The sequence below is a fragment of the Gorilla gorilla genome, chromosome 2, assembly GCF_029281585.2.
Source record: "Gorilla gorilla gorilla isolate KB3781 chromosome 2, NHGRI_mGorGor1-v2.1_pri, whole genome shotgun sequence".
NCBI lineage: Eukaryota > Metazoa > Chordata > Mammalia > Primates > Hominidae > Gorilla > Gorilla gorilla.
This window is the reverse complement of record NC_086017.1, coordinates 12,328,519-12,352,472: the sequence shown is the minus strand read 5'-3', so window position 1 is coordinate 12,352,472 and position 23,954 is coordinate 12,328,519. Positions and strand designations below refer to the sequence as shown.

The 23,954-nt window shown below is 36.7% G+C and overlaps 1 protein-coding gene across 5 annotated transcripts in view; it reads right to left on the bottom strand.

Annotated features, from left to right (window-relative positions):
* The window catches only part of CNTN4 (contactin 4), a 960,931-nt gene that overhangs the window by 496,156 nt on the left and 440,821 nt on the right, over positions 1–23,954 (bottom strand). Inside the window, exons 1-2 of one of the 5 annotated variants that reach the window (XM_063703561.1) lie at positions 20,588–20,709; positions 18,436–18,521 (exon numbers count right to left, since the gene is read on the bottom strand). The exons of 2 other annotated variants lie outside the window; for them this stretch is intronic. The gene's annotated coding sequence lies outside the window, so the exon portion shown is untranslated. Of the gene's footprint in view, positions 1–18,435; positions 18,522–20,587; positions 20,731–23,954 lie in introns of those variants that run through there. 2 more of the 5 variants (XM_063703560.1, XM_063703559.1) reach the window with 2 other exon arrangements.

The window sequence follows — 23,954 nt, the reverse complement described above, 5'->3', positions numbered from 1 at the left end:
TTTACTTGGATACACTTAGTGGGGAAGTAAGCTTACTAGTATATTCATCATTATGCACAGCTTGCTGATTGCTCGGACAGCCACATCAGAAAATCAGATAACTGGTAGCCTAAATCTGCTTAATCAGAAGCAGAAATACGATTTCAAACATAAAAACTGAAGTTGTAATAGGCTATACCAAAGTAGGGGGTTAAATAAAATCTACTACGGCACTCTATCCTTTACTTACAAATTGGTGACTGAACATCTAGTAACTGACATGCAGTATGATACAGCAATGAATAAGACAGGGTCTTCCCTCATGGAGATTATTTTACTCTACTGGGGGAAAATAATATAATACTCTAAGAGGGCTGCAAGAGTGGACAAATGCAACAGTATCAGTCAAGAACATAAATGGTCTTTGTAGACAGACTTAAGTTCAAGTCTTGGACTTGTATTGTTTTAGGCAAGTTATTTCTGATCCTCCAGTTTTATATCCATAAAACGGAGACACTGAGCCTACTTCAGAAGTTTGTAGAGAAGTATATGAGATAATGCAAGTAAAATGGTTACCACCATAATGCAAAAGGAACATAATCTTAATATAAGTGTTGTTTTACTTAGAAGGAAGTCAGAAGTTATTCTCTTAAAATAAGTGGAGTTGGCCAGGCATGGTGGCTCACATTTGTAATCCCCAAATTTTGGGAAGCCAAGGCAGGCAGATTACTTGAGCCCAGAAATTCGAGACCAGCCTGAGCAACATGGTGAAACCCCATCTCTACTAAAAATACAAAAAGTTAGCTGGGTGTGATGGTGCACTCCTGTAGTCCCAGCTACTCAGGAGGCTGAGGCGGGAGAATCACCTGAGCCTGGGAAATCGAGGCTGCAGTGAGCCATGATTTCACCACTGCACTGTAGCCTGGGTGATGGGAGTGAAACCCTGTCTTAAAAAAAAAAAAAGAAAAAGAAAGAATAATAATAATAACAATATAAGTGGAGGTTGGGACACGAAATCCCCCTCCTTTTTAGCTAAACTGTAATATGGGATCTCCCATCTCATGTAATGGTAAATAAACTGTGTATTCAAGATCCTGTGCCATTATGGATTTATAGCTAAATATTAGATTAGAACATTCATCTGAAAATATTCGTTGAACACATGCAATATGTCAGACACTGTACCAGCAAGCACTGGGTATCACGGTAAAGTTGAGTCCTGCTATCATGGAGCTTGCATTCTTCTTCATTTTCTAGGTTTATTTGCCTATGAACACACACTCTCAAAGAGCAGAAGTACACCTCAGTATCATCATGCTTTAGTTCATGACTACATGCAGATGGTGGGATATTTCCACCCCATTGGACAAATACTATTGAATTCTTATTTGGTATAAAATCATTTTCCAGAAGCCTTCTGCAAATTAAACCAAAGTATTTATGAGAGCCTTACCTCCATTTTCTTGTCTTTTGCACCCAAATCTGGGTCTCAGGTATGAAAGATGATGAAGTGATAAAAATGACAACCTTTTTTTTTTTCTTGAGTACTTACTTTGGGTCAGTTACAATACAAAGGGTTTGGACAGATTACCAAATGCTTACAATAACTTGATGAGGCAGGTATATGATTATTTCCACTTGTCAAAGAGGAAAGCGGGGCTTGGAGGATTCTGTGAGTCCCTTATTTCTTTAGTATACCTTTCCCTACCTACTTCCCTCTGGACCTGTAAGTGGCCAATTTCCTCCCAGTGTATTGTGTCAGGGCTGATAGCACTGACATTCAAAAATAAAAATAGAGTAGAAAGCCAGTACATCACTTTGCGAAGTTTGCCATTCTCTGCAATGGTGGGGTACTTCATTATCAGATACAAACTAATATGACAGAATTACAGCACATGGATCCAGAATCCTTAGTATGTCAAGGGACTTTTTCCCTCTTATATCAACAACAGAAACTCTGAATGTGACAGTTTTTAAAAAGGTATTTATTGTCCTTATCAACGGGCGGTTATCCATCTCTTAGTGTAATAGCCTGTTAGGTAGCAAGTGATAAATATGTTCTTTGTTTAATCAGGCTGACTTAGGCCAGATCGGGCAAACACTAACTGGTTCTGAGAGAACCAGATTTCAGGCCTGGCCTGTCACATATATAACAGATGTCTCTGTAGTTCTGGGTGTGAAATGAGTACATGCTGCCAATCTACTTTTAACCATTCTATTTATGTTCTTCTTTAAAATGAGATAGAGTGATCATTTCCAGTTATACAGTGAGTTTTATCCAAGAATCTCCAAAGGACAGCACATTAATTCTTACTACACTGGTTGAGATGAGGGTTAGGGTTGCAGTATAATAATTTTTAGGCAGCGAAACTGAGGCATAAAAGAGTATAGTGAGTACATCATATTTAGGAAATTAAGAATTTATGTGTCTTTGTCTAAAGCTAATGTGGGAAAACACTAATATCATGCTGGGAAAACTCAGTAGACTCCCTATTAACCAAATAGTCAAAATTAGTATCACTAGTGATAAGACATACTGGCCTCGTGTGCCCTTTGATAGGGTGCACTGAGAGGGACATAATACTCTTCTATGGTATTTTGCCAACAATGCATGACCTCAATAAAAAAAAGGAGGAAACATCAGACAATTGAGTAATATTCTACAACAAAATTGACTAGTAGTTTTCAAAAGTGCCAGGATCACAAAAGGCAGGCGAAGGCTCAGGAACTGGCACAGACTCAAGAAGAGTAAGAAGAAATGAATGCTATAAACAATGCAAGATTGTGGATTGCAGCCTGGACATTATGGAAAAACTGGTAAACCCCTAATAAGGTCTGTTGTTTAGTTAACAGTGTTATACCAATGTCAGTTTTCTGGTTTTGGTGATCATACTATACTTATGCACAATATTAACATTAGTAGAATCAGAGTGATGGGCATATGGAAACACTGACATTTTTGCAACTTTTCTGCAAGTATGTATTTTAAAATAAAGCCAATGGTGCATAAATAATTTTCTAGCTTGAAAATCAGAGTTTTTAATATCTTTTTGTTTTTACATCAGTGGAGCTATCCTCCTTGAAAGATATGTACATACAGTATGCCATTGCAGATTTTATATTTATAGTTTGCTGCATCATTTCCAGAAAAAGTTCAAGGATCATAAAAGTTTGCCTACAGAAGACCAGCTAGTCATAGGAAAAATTATGTGAAAAAATAAATTCTGAATTCCCAAGATGCAATCAATATAGTCGATGTTGTTACTTTGTTATGATTTAATTAAAATTAGACTGCTGAATGGTCAAACATAGGTATGAAAAGAACCAAGATTACCGTGCATTTTTTTTTTTTTTTGAGACAGAATCTTGCTCTGTTGCCCAGGCTGGAGTGCAGTGGTGTGATCTCAGCTCACTGCAAGCTCCGCCTCCCAGGTTCACGCCATTCTCCTGCCTCAGTTTCCTGAGTGGCCGGAACTACAGGTGCCCGCCACCATGCCCAGCTAATTTGTTTTGTATTTTCAGTAGAGATGGGGTTTCACCGTGTTAGCCAGGATGGCCTCAATCTCCTGACCTCGTGATCTGCCCGCCTCAGCCTCCCAAAGTGCTGGGATTACAGGCGTGAGCCACCATGCCTGGCCTACCATGCATATTAATGAAGAAAAAAATAAAGCCAGAATTTTGTACTTCTTGTATGCTAAAAATGCAGCATGCAGGTTTCCCCTAAATTTCTTATTTACTACTAGCGTAAGCTCCTTGCAATGCAATGTGAGATCTATGTAAAGAAAGCTAAAAGTGGGAATAACTGTTAACACTGCATTTTTGCTTTGTTTGTGTCTTTTTCTGACATCAAATTTCCTCCTTGAATTAGCAGTCTAGGCCTATTGTTGGTAGGAGAAACTGTAGTAATTTTAGTTATCTGTGGAAACTAAGAAATAGTTGAATCATCCGCAAAAAAAATCTGAGGATAGAATCCTAATTAGTGATAACATGAATTTTGAGACGGAGGCTATTTCAGAGATCTGGCAAAGGACAAAGAAAAATCATAAATAGTTTAAGTTGCTTTAGGAAAATTCAATTTCATGATTTGTTTAAGATCCATGCCTACATACGGTTTTTCTTTTCTTGCCTACCAGCCCCTCTTTTACTACATCTTAGCTGCAAATTTCAAGACAGCATTTTCAAGTTTAGAAAAAACTTTGCTCCATTTCTTTTCAACATCTGACTCTCCACCAACAACCACAGCAGCCACTAACTAAACTACACACACCCTTAAGTTTGGACCTTAGAAGTTGTGTTTCTAAGCAATGTTGAGTAGACATTCCTCATATGGTTAGAATACAGGAAAAATACAGAAATCACACTTCCAAATAATATATGTATTATATACATATACATACACATATATAAAATGTGATTTTATATATGTATGTTTGTGTGTGTATATGTGTTTGTAGGTACACATATATAAAATTTATATATGCACACATATATAAAATTTACCAGGGCCAAGCTGTTAACAGTATAATTTGTTGTGTGGAAGAAAGAGGTTTGTAAAAACCCTACTTGTTTATAAAAAAAACCTACTTCACATCCTTTTAAGTGCTTCAGTGTGCCAGACTGGATAAGGTGTGCATGTTTCATATATAGTAAACACAACACTATGCTGCATCCTGACTGAGGATAACTTCGTGAAATAACTTATGCATTTGTAAGTAAACCATACAGGTTCACAAGGACAGGCAGGGTGTGTAATTAAACGTTTGTATATTCATATGCCGACCAGTTCTGCTGTCTTAAAACAGACGTTAAGGTGAGGCTCTTCTTGGTTAATTGCTGTTGTCAAGGAAAATGCCCAGGTTTGCCTCCACATTTCCTTCAGGTATAAAACTCAGGCTAGCCTCTTGGTGCCAATTTTTGTTTTGCTATAAATACATAATGAAGCCTCCTTTCAAGTTTTTTAAAAAAGTCTAAAATTATTCCCTTTTTATGATATTTCCAATAACCCCCAAATGGAAAGACAGTTTAATGTTTACACTAGCAAACAGATGGTTTCAGGGAAAAAAACATTACCTAGCTCTTGGTTTCTTGTCATAAGGTAGGAGTCTTGACAGCACCTTATCTGTCCAAGGGATGAACCTGGGGTAATAGGTTACCCATGGCAGATTCCCTGGGAAAGCTTCATAACAGCTTAAGAAATTCTCACTTCTGAGCAGCATGCCCCTCCAGGCCATTCTCCACATTCCAGCCATAGCTATATTACCATAGTACAACTCTGATCAAGCCTCCAACATTCCACCTACCTTACATACTTTTACAAAGTCAGTAAAAACCTGCTTAATCCAACTGTCACCGATCTCTGCAGCATAAATCTATATTAGAGTTGTGCTATGCACTGGCTTGATACATCAGAGAATCTTGTCTCCTTACCTTTGTACCTGCTGTTCCACTCTCTCTTCCCTTCTGTGATTAGCTTCAAATTTGTAGCTTAGATGAACTCCAGGCTAAAAGCTTTCTCTGATTTCATAATAACAGTTTAGTACTTCTCATATGTGCTCTGACAGCATTCAGAATTTCTCTTATTAGAGAAGTTATCACATAATATTCTAACCTTTGTCTTTATGCCTTTGTTACTATCAATGCCTTAAAGGGAGAGACACGGTCTCTCTCATTCATTAATCGGTGTGCTCGGAAAATATCGTACATGGTAAATATATGTTGAACTGATTTAAACTATAATGGATTTAATTACCGAGGAAAAAGCAGAATAAGGCCAACAGCTCAAATTGTCAGCAGGAGTTAATGTGCTAGAACCTAAGAAAGGACTAATCAGGAAATTATCCAGAACCATTTAAGAAGGTTAGTATTTTTCCTGGTTACCTTTGTGGATAAGTGACTCACGAAGTCGACTCGGATTTAAAAAGATATTTCAATAAAGATATGCATATGACAATCTATATAGATATCCAAATTATCAGTTTGGAAACTTGTTTCTAAATCACAGATACTCAAATTATCTATGACAAAAAGAATTTCAAGGTCACATGTGTTTTGGGGAACTGAGTTAGCCAACAGAGACAGATCACTTTATTGTAAGATGTCTTATAGCCTTTAATAAGATGACATTGAATTTCAGTGTGTAAGAAGAAAGGCATTCTGTGCAGCATTTCCTAGATTTACTTTTTCATCCATGAAAATCCCATGGGACACACGTTCTTCAGAACTCATTTTGGGACCTCATTTGGGGCCCCTGTCATGTTTAGCAACGACTGGGAAACTATGAGCTTTGGCCAAATCCCTTACAAATTATGGCCTAAATGCCAAATCCCAGACCCAAAGGCCAAAAGTCTAACATCTATTTTTGTAAGTAATATTGGAACACATCAATGCTTGCTCATTTTGGCGTTGCCTATGGCTGCTTTTGTGATACTACAGCAGAGGCAAGTAGTGTGACAAAAATCATATCGCCCATAAAATAAAAATATATATATTTACTACCTACCCACTTACAAGAAAAGTTTGCTGATCCTCAATTTTCAGTATTGTTTTTTTCCGTTCTCAAGCTTTAATTTAAAAGTCTTCTCTGGGTATAACAAAATCAGCTGGCCTCACTACTGATGTGTTACTCAAAATCATCGCACAAATGCAGGATGAAATGGCCCACAAACTGGAGAAAGTATCACTGAGCTGACCAGCGGCACTTTGTAAAGTGAAATGTGGACTAAGCAAAGTATGTTTGGGTTTTTTTTGCTCTAAATCCTGTTTAGAAATGAATATATGTTATAAAACTAGCAAGTTAAAACTTACAAATGTAAACACATTTACCAAAAGGAAGTATGAAACTAATACCTTAAAATACCTGTTTGGATAGATAACTTATTAAAACACTAAACATGCCAGAAATTTTAGCGAAGACAACTGAATTTTTATTCAATCACTTGAATACATACTGGTATCCTAAAATACCTAAGGTACTTCATTATAAAGATTAATTTTGGCCAGACAGGAATAAAGCTGAACAAGGTTTGTGATACAGATTAATTTAAATGAGATATCAATTCATATACAGTACACCGATTATTGAGATAACTTTTTTATTCCAGTTTGGTAGTTATAGAAAACACATAGATTTAACTCCTGGTAAAAATGAGCCTTTTGTGTTTCTTCAGTTGTTAATTCATACAGTTAAACTAACTCATCTACTGGTTTGGTTCAAGACATATTCAACATCATTTTCTAAGTGGCTAGAACCAACCTGTTTGATCATCAGTTTAATAGAAAAGAGTGAAATGAAAAGAAATAATTCAGTTAATAGTAACTTTTCATGATATATCAGCAGAAATAAATATTTCCTCTCTTTCCATAATTCAGAAAAATTAGTTTGAAACCCAGTTTTCATATGCTTTTCTCTTCCTCATCCTTTTCAGCTTCCATCTCCCCAAAAAATACTGGAAGATATTATTGCTGGTTTCTGGCCCTGGTCCTTTTCTCCCTGTGTGTTAGTAACCATCATATTTGACATTTGATCCCTTAGGACACGCTGTTAAATGCCTTTAGGTTCCTTTTTGAAGCCAAAGTTGATATTGGAGTTTTGATACTTATTTCAAGGCAGTCCTTTGACTAGAGTTTTAAATAACTTTGGTTTCCATATTCTTGTTCTTGAGATGAAAGGCCCAAATGCATCTTACATATTAATTTAAATGAATTCCACTATATGTGCTGTGAAAAAGGATAAAAACAAGCACATCAAAACATACCTATAGAGACAGAACGCTGTAGATAGCACATGCCCCGGAATGAGTGCTAGTTGGAACATACAAACCCAGTCCACCATTCTCATGGGAGGTTTCAGTTCTTGTGTCTCTCAAATAATGTGAGTATCTCCCCAGGCTGAGTATGATTCTTCTCTTTAAAGATATAACAGTTTTTTCAAAACATGGTTCCTAAACTCAAGCCAATTACTTTGTGTGGTGTTTAATCAATAACCTGGTGATCTACCCCAAACCTGGAAGAAAAATTTGCTGTATGGAATCACCGTGAGTTGATACACTGGTCTCCAACTAGAGACTGTCATTTTCCAGGTAAGACGTGTACTTGCCAAGGAGGTCAAATGGTCCTCAAGTACACACAGTGAGTGAGTGACAGAGACTAACTGAAACTCTAGTCTCCGGATGCCTACTCAACACTTCACCATGCTGTAGCACGTCACCTTCCCCATAGACCATCTGCAGTCAAATTTCACTGACTCTTCTGAACACATCTCCCAATTTCCCTGACATCCAACCATGTTCCATCAAATTGGTTTTTCCATTCAGCAGCTTGCTGCATATTATACTGCCTGCATAGCTTTGTTTTGACAGTTTCCTCCACCCCATACCTGCCTTTTAAAATAAAGTCTCCTCTCTCTGATACCCAGCTCACCTTCCAAAGAGATAACTTTTCTAGATGTCCACAGATCAAAGTTACCACTTCTCTGAATAATAAATCACCTTTTCTGTGCCTTTCCAGTGCTACTTGTCAAATCCCAATTTATAATTGCATATTAATTCCTTAATTAGCATGTAAGCTCTTTGAGGTTAGGTAGAGTCCACATGTTTTTAAATTTTGCTTCCCCCACATGATGAGCATTTCTCTTGTACTCTGTAGGTACCAAACCCATGTTCCCTAATTTACAAGGGCAGACAAATGTTTCTGGTGGTATCTGTATTTTCCAGAATTTATTCTTTAACCTTTTCTTTAAAAGTCAAAAGAAGTGAAGTTGTTGTTCTGTGAGCTCTCTGGAATTTTCCCTAATCTACAGCATTCCTAAAACGCTTTTCTGTCGGTTTCTACTGAAACACCTGAATGTTCTTGTTTTTTGTTTTGTTATGTTTGTAAAAGTATCATGTGTTTTAACAGTAACAGACTGCAGCCTAGATCTATGAACCCATTTAAGTGAGGCTTGGTGCTCCTTTACTCTGGCCTCACTTATCTTAAGATTTATTTACCTTAAGTATGCTCTATGCCTCACTTTATATACTGAGAAAATTATTTGCCTTAACAGAGTGGATAGCGAAGACAAATAGTTTTGTTTTCATGAAAAGAAAGAAAAGGTATCTTGTTTTAAGTAACGGTCAGGTAGCAAGACATTCTGAATATCCATTTTATCCCATTTTATTTCCTCGCTGATACTTCACTGTTTCTCTAAGATGACAGCAATATTTAGGCTGTAAATGAAAGATTCTATTAATAACTAAAAGAAAAACCTTTAAAAAGCCATTGCAATCGAGGAATTCCTGTTAAATACACAATACATTATGCATAATTCTCTAACAGAAACTGACATGAGAGAAAAGCTATAAAAGCATTGATGATAAACATGTTTCTGTACATCACCATTAGGGAAGGTATTTTTTTACTTTTCTGTATTACTTAAAATCTTCACATGCCTAACAAACTGATTTTGCATGGGATTCCCTCTGCTATTATTATTTTCAAAAATCATTAGGGCTTTTTCTTTTTTTCAAAAATCCTTTCATGATCATTACAAAGTATTAAGGTGATGAAAATCATTCCATTCACTCCCATCCTAATATAATTTAGGTGTTCATATAAATTTGTGCATCTTTGGCCATCACAAACGGTCTTGATCCATTATCATGTGGATAAACATAAGAAAATCTTGTATTTGTGTGTGCATGTGTAGGCCTACATACACTCAAGTACACACATGATATACAAACATATACAGCCACTTTTCTTCTCCTGACATTCATATAACATTTTAGATTTTGAGCTGACATTCTTCTCTATTCAAAATATTGCATTAGACTTCAAAAAAACCATACCATTTCTCAATCAGTAATGTTTTCCATTAAGTGATACCTTTCTCTGGTTCTGAAGGAATTAATGCAAACCTGTACAACATGCTCCACAGACCTCTAAAATGAAAGGGAGCTAACAGATTCTGCTTGCTTTACACCTAGCATTTTTTTTTTCATTATACTTTAAGTTCTGGGATACATGTGCAGAACGTGCAGGTTTGTTACATAGGTATACACATGCCATGATGGTTTGCTGCATCATCAACCTGTCGTCTACATTAGGTATTTCTCCTAATGCTATCCCTCCACTAGCTTCCCCACCCCCCCGACAGGCCCCAGTGTATGATGTTCCCCTCCCAGTGTCCATGGGTTCTCATTGTTCAACTCCCACTTATGAGAGATAACATGTGGTGTTTGGTTTTCTGTTCTTGTGTTAGTTGGCTGAGAATGATGGTTTCCAGCTTCATCCATGTCCCTGCAAAGGACATACGCTCATCCTTTTTTATGGCTACATAGTATTCCATGGTATATATGTGCCACATTTTCTTTATCCAGTCTATCATTGATAGACATTTGGGTTGGTTCCAAGTCTTTGCTATTGTGAATAGTGCTGCACTAAGCATACATGTGGACGTGTCTTCATAGTAGAATGGTTTATAATCCTTTGGGTATATACCCAGTAATGGGGTTGCTGGGTCAAATGGTATTTCTAGTTCTAGATCCTTGAGGAATCGCCACACTGTCTTCCACAATGGTTGAACTAGTTTGCACTCCCACCAACAGTGTAAAAGCATTCCTATTTCTCCGCATCCTCTCCAGCATCTGCTGTTTCCTGACTTTTTAATGATCGCCATTCTAACTGGTGTGAGATGGTATCTCACTGTGGTTTTGATTTGCATTTCTCTAATGACCAGTGATGATGAGCTTTTTTTTCATATGTTTGTTGGCCACATAAATGTCTCCTTTTGAGAAGTGTCTGTTCACCTAATATCAAAATTAAAAGAACTAGAGAAGCAAGAGCAAACAAATTCAAAAGCTAGCAGAAGACAAGGTATACCTAAGATCAGAGCAGAACTGAAAAAGATAGATACATGAAAAACCCTTCAAAAAATCAATGACTCCAGGAACTGGTTTTTTGAAAAGATTGACAAAATAGATAGACTACTAGCCAGACTAATAAAGAAGAAAAGAGAGAAGAATCAAATAGGCACAATAAAAAATGACCAAGGGGATGTAAACACTGACACCACAGAAATATAAACTACCATTAGAGAATAGTATAAACACCTCTACGCAAATAAACTGGAAAATCTAGAAGAAATGGATAAATTGCAGGATACATACACCCTCCCAAGACTAAACCAGGAAGAAGTTGAATCCCTGAGTAGACCAATAACAAGTTCTGAAATTGAAGCAGTAATTAACAGCCTACCAACCAAAAGAAGCCCAGGACCAGATGGATTCACAGCTGAATTCTACCAGAGGTACAAAGAGGAGCTAGTACCATTCCTTCTGAAACTATTCCAAACAACAGAAAAAGAAGGACTCCTCCCTAACTCATTTTATGAGGCCCGCATCATCCTGATACCAAAACCTGGCAGAGACACACACAAAAAAGAAAATTTCAGGCCAATATCCCTGATGAACACCGATGTGAAAATCCTCAATAAAATACTGGCAAAAGGAATTCAGCAGTACATCAAAAAGCTTATCCACCACGATCAAGTCGGCTTCATCCTTGGGATGCAAGGCTGGTTCAACATATGCTAATCAATCAATGTAATCCACCACATAAACAGAAGCAAAGACAAAAACCACCTGATTATCTCAATAGATGCAGAAAAGGTCTTCGATAAAATTCAACACCTCTTCATGCTAAAAACTCTCAATAAAGTAGGTATTGATGGAACATATCTCAAAATAATAAGAGCTATTTATGACAAACCCATAGGCAACACCATACTGAATGGGCAAAAGCTGGAAGCATTCCCTTTGAAAACCAGCACAAGACAAGGATGCCTCTCCTACCACTCCTATTCAACATGGTATTAGAAGTTCTGGCCAGGGCAATCAGGCAAGAGAAAGAAATAAAGAGTATTCAAATAGGAAGACAGGAAATCAAATTGTCTCTGTTTGCAGATGACATGATTGATTGTATATTTAGAAACCCCAACATGATTGTATATTTAGAAATCCCAACGTCTCAGCTCCAAATCTCCTTAAGCTGATAAGCAACTTCAGCAAAGTCACAGGATACAAAATCAATGTGCAAAATCACAAGCATTCCTAAACACCAAAAATAGACAAACAGAGAGCCAAATCATGAGTTAACTCCCATTCACAATGGCTACGAAGAGAATAAAATACCTAGGAATACAACTTACAAGGGATGCAAAGGACCTCTTCAAGGAGAACTACAAACCGCTGCTCAAAGAAATAAGAGACGACACAAACAAAAGGAAAAACATTCCATGCTCATGGATAGGAAGAATCAATATCATGAAAATGGCCATACTGCCCAAAGTAATTTATAGACTCAATGCTATCCCCATCAAGCTACCATTGACTTTCTTCACAAAATTAGAAAAAACTACTTCAAATTTCATATGGAACCAAAAAAAGAGCCCATATAACCAAGGCAATCCTAAGCAAAATGAACAAAGCTGGAGGTATCATGCTACCTGACTTCAAAGTATGCTACAAGTCTACAGTAAACAAAACAGCATGGTACTGGTAACAAAAAGGATATATAGACCAATGGAATGGAACAGAGGCCTCAGAAATAATACCACACATCTACAACCATGTGATCTTTGATGAACCTGACAAAAACAACCAATGGGGAAGGATTCCCTATTTAATAAATGGTGTTGGGAAAACAGGCTAGCCATATGCGGAAAACTGAAACTGGACCCTTTGCTTACACCTTATACAAAAATTAACTTGAGATAAATTAAAGACTTAAATGTAAGACCTAAAACCATAAAAACCCTAGAAGAAAACCTAGGCAATACCATTGAGGGGATAGGCATGGGCAAAGACTTCATGACTAAAACACCAAAAGCAATGGCAACAAAAGCCAAAATTGACAAATGGGATCTAATTACAGTAAAGAGCTTCTGCATAGCAATGAAACTATCATCAAGGTGAACAGACAACCTACAGAATGGGAGAAAATTTTTTGCAATCTATCCATCTGACAAAGGTTTAATAATCTATCTGAGAAAGGGATAATATCCAGAATCTACGAGGAACTTAAACAAATTTACAAGAATAAAACAAACAACCTCATCAAAAAGTGGGCAAAGGGTATGAACAGAACAGATACACCTAGTCTATTCACAGTCATTTTGTTTTCCTTTTTGCCTTCTTCAGTTAGCTTTAATACGCATGTCCCTGTGAAAAGAAGAAATAATTTCCTGGGGATTTGTGGATTTTGGACAGTATCATGAGAAACAAGAGGGTTATTAAGTTCTCTTTGGACTTAAAGATAAATGAAAATCCACTTTGTTTCATGGTCCTCTAGATGTAAAATTTCTAAAGGAGGTTCGCAATTTTTGGTTTCATTCTGGTGAGTGAAGCTACCTTCCCTAGGCATTTGACTGTTAAGTGTTTTTCCAGTTGAGCCTCTCTGGAATCCCAGGTCCCAACTTTCTAAATGCTTACTGAATATTTCTTCTTGAATCATTCCATTAAACTCATTAAAAATTATCTCATGGCCAGGCATGATGGCTCATGCCTGTAATTCCAGTACTTTGGCAGGCTGAGGTAGGCAGATCACCTGAGGTCAGGAGTTTGAGACCAGCCTGGCCAACATGGCAAAACCCCATCTTTACTAAAAATACAAAAATTAGCTGGGCATGGTGGTGAGCACTTGTAATCCCAGCTACTAGAGGGAGGCTGTGGCCAAAGAATCACTTGAATGCAGGGGACAGAGGTTGCAGTGTGCAGAGATCGTGCCATTGCACTCCAGCCTGAGAGAGAATGAGACCCCATCTCTAAATAAATAAATAAATAAATAAATAAATAAATAAATAAATAAATATCATACAAAACCCTGTTCTCTTCTCTGTAAACCAGGTCTGTCAAAAGATACTCGTATTAGTAAATCTATACCATGTTCTTCCAGCTACCAAGTCTTGAAGACCTGGAGTTTTTGCTAATTTCTCCCAATGTTTAGCTTTCTCATTCCCTTTATTTTTATCACCTACATCGAATCTGTGGCTAAACTTTTCCACTGGCATGTCTTAAATTTGTCTTAGATGTTCTGGTGCAGATTAATCAATATTACATGGAATCTCTCAAGTACTCAATAAAAGTTAACTACTATCATCATCATACCTAATGATTTTACATCTTCCTGCTTTTACTTTTGTGCATGCTAGAACATCCGCTCGGGATGAAATTGGTGTAAATCTTACCAATCCTTCAGGATCCTGCTCATATTAATTTCCTTCCATTTATCTTAAAGGCCAGGATAGCCCATGGCCATTTCTTCTTCTTCTACTCTGATGAAGTGTTTATTATTCCTGCTACCAATTTAATCAATATCTGTACTTAATTGAACTGATATTTGTCTCTTACATTGGGACTTTGTTCATATTTTGTTTTTTTTAAATTTTCATTTTTGGTTCAGGAGTACATGTGCAAGTTAACAAACATGTTATATAGGTAAACTGTGTGTCATGGAGGTTTGGTGTACAGATTATTTCATCATGCATATAATAAGAAAGTACCAAATATTTTTTCTAATTTTCCACCTAGTCACACTCGCCACCCTCAAGGAGGCCCCAGTGCCTATTCTTCCCCTCTTTGTGTCCATGTGTTCACTTATAAGTAACAATATGCAGTACTCAGTTTTCTGTTCCTGCAATTAGTTTGATTAGGATGATGGCCTCCAGCTCCATCCATGTTGCTGCAAAGGACATTATCTTGTTCTTTTTTTTTTTGGCTGCATAGTATTCTATTGTATATATGTACCACACTTTCTTTATCCACTCTACTGTTGATAGGCATTTAGGTTGATTCTACATCTTTGCTATTGTGAATAGTGCTGCAGTGAATGTATATTTAGGGCAGAATGATTTATATTCGTTTGGGTATATAACCTGTAATGGGACTGCTGAGTCAAATGCTAATTCTGTTTTAAGTTCTTTGACAAATCACCACATTGCTCTCCATAATGGCTGAACTAATTTACATTCCCACCAGCAGTGTATAAGCATTCCCTTTTTTCCTGCAACCTTGCTAGCATCTGTTATTTTTTGACTTTTTCATAATAGCTATTTTGACTGGTGTGAGATGGTATCTCATTGTGGTTTTGATTTGCATTAATCTAATGATTAGTGATGTTGAGCATTTTTTCATATGGTTGTTAGCTGCCTACTGTATGTCTTCTTTTGAAAAGTGTCTGTTCATGTCCTTGGAATTAAAAGGCACAGAGTGGCAAGTGGGATAACAAAGCAAGACCCAATGATATGCTGTCTTCAAGAGAGGCCTACCTCACATGCGATAACACTCATAGGCTCAAGATAAAGGAATGGAAGAAAATCTACCAAGCAAATGGAAAACAGAAAAAAAAGGAGAAGTTGCTATCCTGATTTCAGACAAAACAGACTTTATACCAGCAAAGATGAAAAGGACAAAAAAAAAAAAGGCATTACATAACAGTAAAGGGTTCAATTCAATAAGTGGAGCTAACTACCCTAAATATATATGCAACCAAGACAAGGGCAGCTAGATTCATAAAGCAAGTTCTCAGAGACCTATGAAGAGACTTATATTTATACACAATAATAGTGGGAGACTTCAACACCCGACTGACAGCATTAGACAGATAATTGAGGTAGAAAATTAACAAAAATATTCAGGACCTGATCCCAACACTTGACCAAATGGACCCAAAAGACATCTACAGAACTCTCCAACCCAAAACAACAGAGTACATATTCCCATCTCCACATGACACATACTCTAAATTTGACCACACAATTGGACATAAAACAATCCTCAGGCAAACGCAAAAAACTCAAAATCATAGCAACAGCTATAGCACAACAAAAATAGAAATCAATCCTAAGAAAATCTCTCAAACCCATACAATTACCTGGAAATTAAACAACATGCTCTTAAAAGACTTTTGGGTAGATAATGAAATTAAGGCAGAAATCAAGAAATTCTTTGAAACTGATAAGAACAAAGATACAACATAACACAATCTCTGGCACACAGCTAAGAGAGTGTTAAGAGAAAAGTTTATAGCACTAAACACCCACACCAAAAATTCAGAAAGATCTCAAATTAACAACCTAACATCACAACCAGTGGAAATAGAGAACAAAGAACAAACTAACCACACAGCTAGCAGAAGACAAGAAATAACCAAAATCAGAGCTGAACTAAAGGAAATTGAGATGTGAAAAACCACACAAAAGATCAATGAATCCAGGAATTGGTTCTTTGAAAATATTAAGAAGATAAATAGACTAGTGGCTAGACTAATTTAAAAAAAAAGAGCAGAGATCCAAGTAAACACATTTAGAAATGACAAAGGGGACATTACCACTGACCCCACAGAAATACAAAAAACCCTCAGGGACTACCATGAACACTTCAATGCACACAAACTAGAAAATCTAGAAGAAATAGATAAAACCCCGGACACACAATCTCCCACAACTGAACCAGGAAGAAATTGAATACTGTACTTTGTTTTCTTTTCCCAATTACAAGTTTCTTGAGGACAGAAACTCATATTGTTTTTATTTAATCAAAATGCATCCTCATATTTTTTGTATCCCATCAGAATGCCTAGCACAGTATACTTTAAAGGTGCTTAAAATGTTTGCTGATTTCTTGATGACTGGGCAATATTCTATTCAACTATTTTTGGTGAGACCAAGCTTGTTTAAAAATATACTTGGATTCTTGGATGACCACAGTCTGCTTATGATTGCAGAAGAACAATCTTTCTTCCCATGTTCTCCAAGGAGGACTAAGGCACTGAGGAGCGTGTCTCCATCATTTACCAAAATACTTAAGCTTGATGCATGAATAATTGTAAAAGATAAAGACACCACTTGCTGTCATGGGACAATCATGAATATTGGCACTTGGGGTCTGAGAAAGATTTAATTTTATTTGTTAGGATTAGTATCAGGTAGTATCAGGTTCTTGATTTGTAAGTGTGAATTTATAAAAATATGTAGCTTACTCAAGAAAGGTTTCTGAATTAACAAATTAATAATAAGGATTCTCTCGCGTGTTCTCAAAGGAAAAAAGAGGACAGATATATCCAAAATATGAAAAGTTCAATGTCTACCACAGAGGCTTGTCGCTTCCTTACCTTCATACCAAGATAGCTCTTGATTGAATGATTTTTTAAAAGTCCACTGTGTGGAAATCAACCAGGTAATATTTGTCTTAATATATGCAAGTAAAACAGCACGTAAAACAACTTAAATACTCAATGTATAATATAAAGTTAAATAATGTATTAACTAATAGAGAAAATATCATTGTGATTCTTAATTCAGTCTTGGACCATTTGTGAACACAGCAAAGGGTTTTCTTTGTCTGTCCCATGAACTCTCTGCAACATCTAAATGTATACTGAGGAAAAAGAAATGAGGTAACAGAGATGGAGCAATGAGATTGTCTTGTTTTGGCTCCCTATTATCCTCACTGAAGCTAAAAATCGATGAAGCTGTGAAGCTGGTGAGCTCCAGTTGGCCTATGATATCTCCAAAGATGAATGCACAGCAGAGTCCAGTGCTAGACCCGTACTCACTGTTATCCCCTCCCAAGGCCCAAATCCCAGGTGACCCAGAGCTCTGGCTAAGTGGAACAAGCACTAAGACAGAAACACTTGACTACACTTAGACTCCCACAACTGCCTCTCCAGCATGCCTTATTATTTGTTTATTAAATGGTTTTCCTCTGGGTTTTGTTTTTAAGGATTGCTTCTGAATCTGAGTGCTTTAAGTGAACAGCTCTGTCTTCACCTGGTGACTCTTTCAAGCATAAGGTCAGGTGCTTAGTTCTTTATTACTGCTGCAATAACATTAGAGCTCTGTTCCTTTCAGGCCAAAATATATCCTCTGTTATTTTTCAAACTAATGGTAGCCATTGAGCTATATATTTCCTGTAACTGACAAAATATAGGTTTCCCAGAGCAATGAAGAACTAAATAAATGGTAAAGATTTATCTTGGTCCATCCTATGGCATGTCCATGTATACAATCTGGCTGTGACCTTTCATAAAATTAATCTGTGTTAATGCCGATGATTTCCATTTCTATTCTATTAGTGCGTGTTCGATATAGTGGTAATATAACGGGTGGAAATGTTTCTTTTCAAGGCCATCATGAATACAACGTAGGCATGATCAGTTGTTTTCTGATCTTCTAGTTCCACAAAGAGCACTGAGTCAGTCCCCTTACTGAATATGGATCCACTATCTGGCCCAGGAAACATGCCACTCACTCCCCAGAACAGCTAACACAACATTTTGCCTTCTTCCATTTGACTCAAGTGGCAATTTTGCCAGTTCATTTACGAAAGAAGAGAAAGTACCACAAAGCATCTCTATGATGACAGAAGCCTCATGCTGTGAGTTGATCTTGCCACCGTGAAACGAATCTGGAAATATCTGTACCTTAATCTCCTGCAGATATAAACCTTCCAGAGCTCTCGATCTGACATTCAGCAAAATTTGTACTATATCAGCAGTTGCTAGGCACACTGTTAGGAATAGAAAGAAAATGCAGAAGCTTAAATCCTGTGTCTTGGAGATTATTTCTTGTGTATATTCTTTGCAGAAGATTTTCTGGTGCTAGTTCATTACTGAGATTCTGTCTCCTATCTATACTATTCTCTCTTGGCTATTTCTCTTCCTTTGGCCTTAAATCACAACTCACAATCAAACCTTTTAACCTGAGTCCATGGAAGTCCTGTTTTGCCTATCTGACTATTAGAGATTTTCAAAATGTAATTGCAGGCTTCTTATTTATCCAGGAGATAAGAATGATGGCTGAGAGGCCAGTTGGCTGCAGCTATTTCACAGTCAGTCCTACTTCCAGCATCTTTGCTGATCTTATCAAGAAGAGCTACTCCTCACATAATTTAACCAGCTGTTATGTCCAGGCTAAAAATAAAAATGATGCCTCTAATGTGGCGGCAGAAGGCAAGGGGCACTGTGCTACTGACCCAAAGGTAGATTGATACCTGCAGAGTGTCCTGTACCAGGTCACTCTATACATTGGTAGTTAGTTTTAATGGCCTAAATTAATAGTCTCTCCATTGCTGGTTTAAAATATTTGGAAACACCTGCACAGTGCCTTTTAGTTTCACAACTCAGTTCCATAGAGATAAATATTAGAGTTGCCAAGGTCAGTGGCCCTGCCTAATGGTTCCCAGAGAGCCAGTCAAGATGGCATCTCCACTCATTGCAAGCTAATTAAGAGTTGAAGAAGGCCTCCAACACAGTGGCACCAGTACAGCCTCCCTCAGCACATATTTTTGCCCTTGGCTGTCTGAGAACAATCTGACATATACTCTGGTAGATGCTACTGTGCTTGCTTCAGCAAATTTAAGTGACTCTACCCTTTGCCATTGACTGCCAATTAATTTTAAACCAAATATCTTGGAGAGGTTATGTCAGATATCCTGAGAAAATGATATGTGACAAATGTAGGAGAAACAGTGTCATGAACAGCGAATAGTCTTAAAATTCCAAAGCTTACCTTCTATTGTACCTACTTTAGGGAGAACGAAGCTTTACTGAGTGCTATCAGAATTTTATATAAACCCTGCCTGTCCTACATGATTCCGTAATATGGAAAAAACTGTTTTTCTCTTGACTTATTTGCAAAATAAGGTGCATAATAGTACACTGAGAGGATCTGTTGGCATAGAAAAGTATTGAATACATAAACGACTTTATGTATTGCTTTAATATTGTCTATTTTTTATAGCCTCACCTCACTCCAGAAAAAGAAAAAACTAAGGAAAGTGCCCTAGAAGGCCCATACTCCACATTTCCAATAACCATTAGCCAAAGTTGCCCTGTGCAAGTGCAACACCTAATGTGAAGGTACTATACTTAAGATTTTACAAAATTCAAATGAGTTTAAGGGTGCAAACAAATAATTCTTCAAACACCCTAAATCTGGCCCCAAGACCCAGAAGATAGCTGAAGAAAGATAGGAGATTAGACTAGGAGATAAGGACTTGGGTATAAGTTCCAGCTATGTAATGAGTGAAGAAATCTCATAACCCTCCGTTTACTCATATGCAAAACAGATGCTTTGAAATCCTAATGTTTTTCAATATTTCTGTACTCGCCAATATAACATCACAGGTACAATTGGTTCCATTGTTAGTTTGACAATATTGGCTGCTTCCCTTCTTCCTATCTGATCCTTTTCATTTATCTCCTCTCTATTAATTGGCAAATAAACAGAAAAGTTAAGTAAGCACAGGATTTAAACTACTTTATAAACCTTGGATCAAGACAAATAAAATACATAAAGCATTGTTAAAAAATTGTACTTTTCCTTGTAATTGGACCCTGAATATTTTTGACTCACAATTACTTAAAGATTATGTTTATGAAATTGACTATTTAATATCTATACTTCTGTATATTGTGTATGAACATGATCCACATTAGGATTTCTATAGACAATGAATACATCATACTGAAACACCTACTACTTTTTAAAATAAACTGTCCATAGCAGTAGGCAATATCTTATGGCATCCAGTACTGGAGTAGAAGCAGAACAAAAAAAATTATATTCCCCCACCGTCTTTTCTCCTGTGTGCTCTTCAACCACAGCCACGCCTCCACTCTCTCAGTCGGCCGCTTTCTGTTTTGCTGCAAGAGAAATTAACACTCCATGCCCACGAGACACATGCCTCCAAACTAGCTGTTTGGAGACTCAGCTGGGTGGTGCCAAGCAACATGATGCAACCCCATGTAACCAAACCTTGGGTGCATGTTACCATTCAACCACATACACCTACCCTGAAGTTTGTTATTAATCACAAAAGGAAATAAACTTCCAAAGGGAGGCAAATAAATTCTATGGCTAGTAATTTATGATCGTTTCTATGGATGGGTCTTACAACCCCAATTTTTTATATCACCTATTAGTTAGCTGAAAAAATATTTGCTGATACACACACACACACACACAACACTGATGAAGCACATTATGGCATATTATCTTGTCCTCTGCCATTTTCATTTTAATAATAGATACCTGTATTATTAAAAGTTATTCTCTCAACATCATTATTGAGTCTGCATGGAAAAAAAATGGAATAACTCTTGAGTTCCCTCCTAGCTCTAACACTGCAAGAGTTGAGTAATTGCCGGCATTTTATAGTATGCAAAGCAGCATTTTCTTGAGGCAAACTGTTTCCAATCCTGAATATGAGTTATCATAAGGGAAAAAAATACCATTTTATCTCAAAGATTCTATATCGTCTTTGAAGTACGTAGATGTTCAGCATTAGGTAGCAAAGCTCGGAAATCTGTTTACTTGTAACGTTAATTTGATTTGTTTTCCTTCATTGTGAAAAAGATAAAAAGAAATCAAATTCATAAAACTAGAACATCTCATTGATTTTTGCATCAGGCCTATGTGGTAAAGGGCAAAGAGTCAAAGTTTGCTTTCCAAGTGTAAATACCATGGACGGCTTATTATATGGAATCTCTTCAGGATTTATACCTAGGGCATTTCTAAATACTTTTGTTCTCAAGATTATTATCATAAGTGGAGATTAAGGAAAAAATAATTAAGTTGGTAAACTAAGAAAAATCTTATTTGTTTCCAAAACACGTGTCAAAAGAAATTAGTGCCAATCGACAGAATTTAAAGACAAAGCATTAGGTTGCAGGAATGGGGAAAGATGAGGTTCATATCAACAGCGAAAGCATTCACCTGATAAAGGACACAATATATTCAGAAAATCAGAATTCTGATTACTAAAATGTAGCATTAAATTGAATCTTATCCCTACATTACTGTTTTGTATACTGCTGGTTTATGCTAATTTCAAGAATAAATGGTCAACCTAAATTAGTCAATTTCACTATCATCTTGCTTATGGATAATCCTTATGAAAATAATTACAGAAGATCAACAAAGTTTCATAACCTTTGAGCTATCCTTCTTATGGTTAGGATAGTTATAGGTTCTACAGCACAAATTCCAATAGCTTAAAGCTAACAAGAAACTAAATGTTCAATAATGGGGAGTAGTTACATCAATAATATTTTGAGCATATATATTTGATGGGAAGTTGTATGGGGATTCCAAATATTCCATAAAGGTACTATAAAAGCAAATATATTTATAATATATTAAGTAATAAATCAAATTAAAGAACATTGTGGATGTGTGTCTGTGTGTGCATATATGTGTATGTTAGAAATAGGTAAAATACATGCACATTGGCGAAAACTAGGCATGAATACATAAGAAAAATAACTGCCATTAGGAATGACTATATTTTATTTCTTTGTTATTCATTCCTGTTTTTAAAAATTAGCCAATTTAAGAACTTTATAATAACATAAAATATAAGTATATAAAATAGCAGTTATGAAAGTTAACATGTACAATCAATAGCTTCAAATGTAAACCAGATTACACCACCACTCTGCAGAATTTTTAACTATTAATACAAATTAGAGACAAGTTAGTATATTAATGTATATCAAAGTGAACAGATCAACTTTTTTTAATTTGGGAAATAACTAATATATTAAAACTATTAGAAATAACATAGAAACATATTTACTGACACAGAAGAATATCCAAAATGCATTGCTAAGTAGATAAAGAATAGTTTATGAAATGTTGGGGAAAGGGATTAATCCCAGAGTTTACTCCATGACTTTGTTAGGGCTGCTGTAACACAGTAACATAAACTGAGTTAAACAAGAGAAATGTATTGCGTCAAAGTTCTGAAGACTAGAAGTTTGAGATCAAAGTGTCAGTGGGGCCATGTTCCCTCTGAAGGCAGTAGGAAAAGGTCTCTTTCTATTTAGCTTCTGGTAGTTTCCTGGCTTGTGCAGAATAACTCCAGTCTTCACATGGTGTTTTCCCTGTGTGTCTATTTCTGTCCAAATTTCCCCCTTTTATAAGGACACCAGTCATATGACATTAGGGATCCACCATACTTCTATATGATATCACCTTAAGTAATTACATCTGCAATATCCTTATTTACAAATAAGGTCACAATCAGGTGTACTGGGGGTTATGCCTTCAAAACAGATGAATTTTTGGGGTGGGGGGAGGAGCACAATTCATTCTATACAATTTACTTATGGAAAGAGACTTGACGGGAAGGAGGGAGTTTCATTCCACTTCCAGAAGGAGGGTTATTGGAGATGTACCCCCAATTACTTTGTTTTCAGCTTGCTCACTTCTGCAGAAGGATAAGCAACTGAAGTAAATATTTATGATGGGTGGATATGTGGATGAATGAATAAATGGATGGATGAATAGCCATTTTTTAGTTCATGTTTCTAAAGTCTCATGATCGTGGTCCATAAGACCAATGAAATTCCCAAATTTCAGAGAGTAGCTAGTGGTAAGGATGAATCTGATATCCTGGGTCATGAAATGTCAAGTTCCCTTAGAAGTGTCTTACTCTGCTCCAAGCAGATACATATGACAAATAATGTGAACAGTGGACACTTTTCATCAGACGTATGCAAAATCTTTACATTCAGAGAGACATATGAGGCAAGATGCAGGTGATCAAGCAGATCTGGACACCTCACACTTAAAAGACAACATAAAGCATCCTGGTGACAAATGGCAACATCACAGACATAGCTCTCACAAATGCAAGGACTCTGAGGATGCTGAAGCCTTCAATTTTGGAGTCTATATTCAGGTATTATCCTTCAGACTTTCAAGGCACTGTCTCAGACCCACCAACTCTAGGCTATACCTTCTGTCTTAATGGAGTCGTAGGAACCTCTGTGACTCAAACAATTATTTATCTTTGGGACAGTATTCCAACTGTCTGTGTGACTTCATACCAGTACGAATATAGTGTATGAAAACATGCACTACATGGTTTCCTAAATTTCCCTTATAGAATGCATGTGCATAAAACACAATATTCCCCCCCAAATTTAGAAATCTA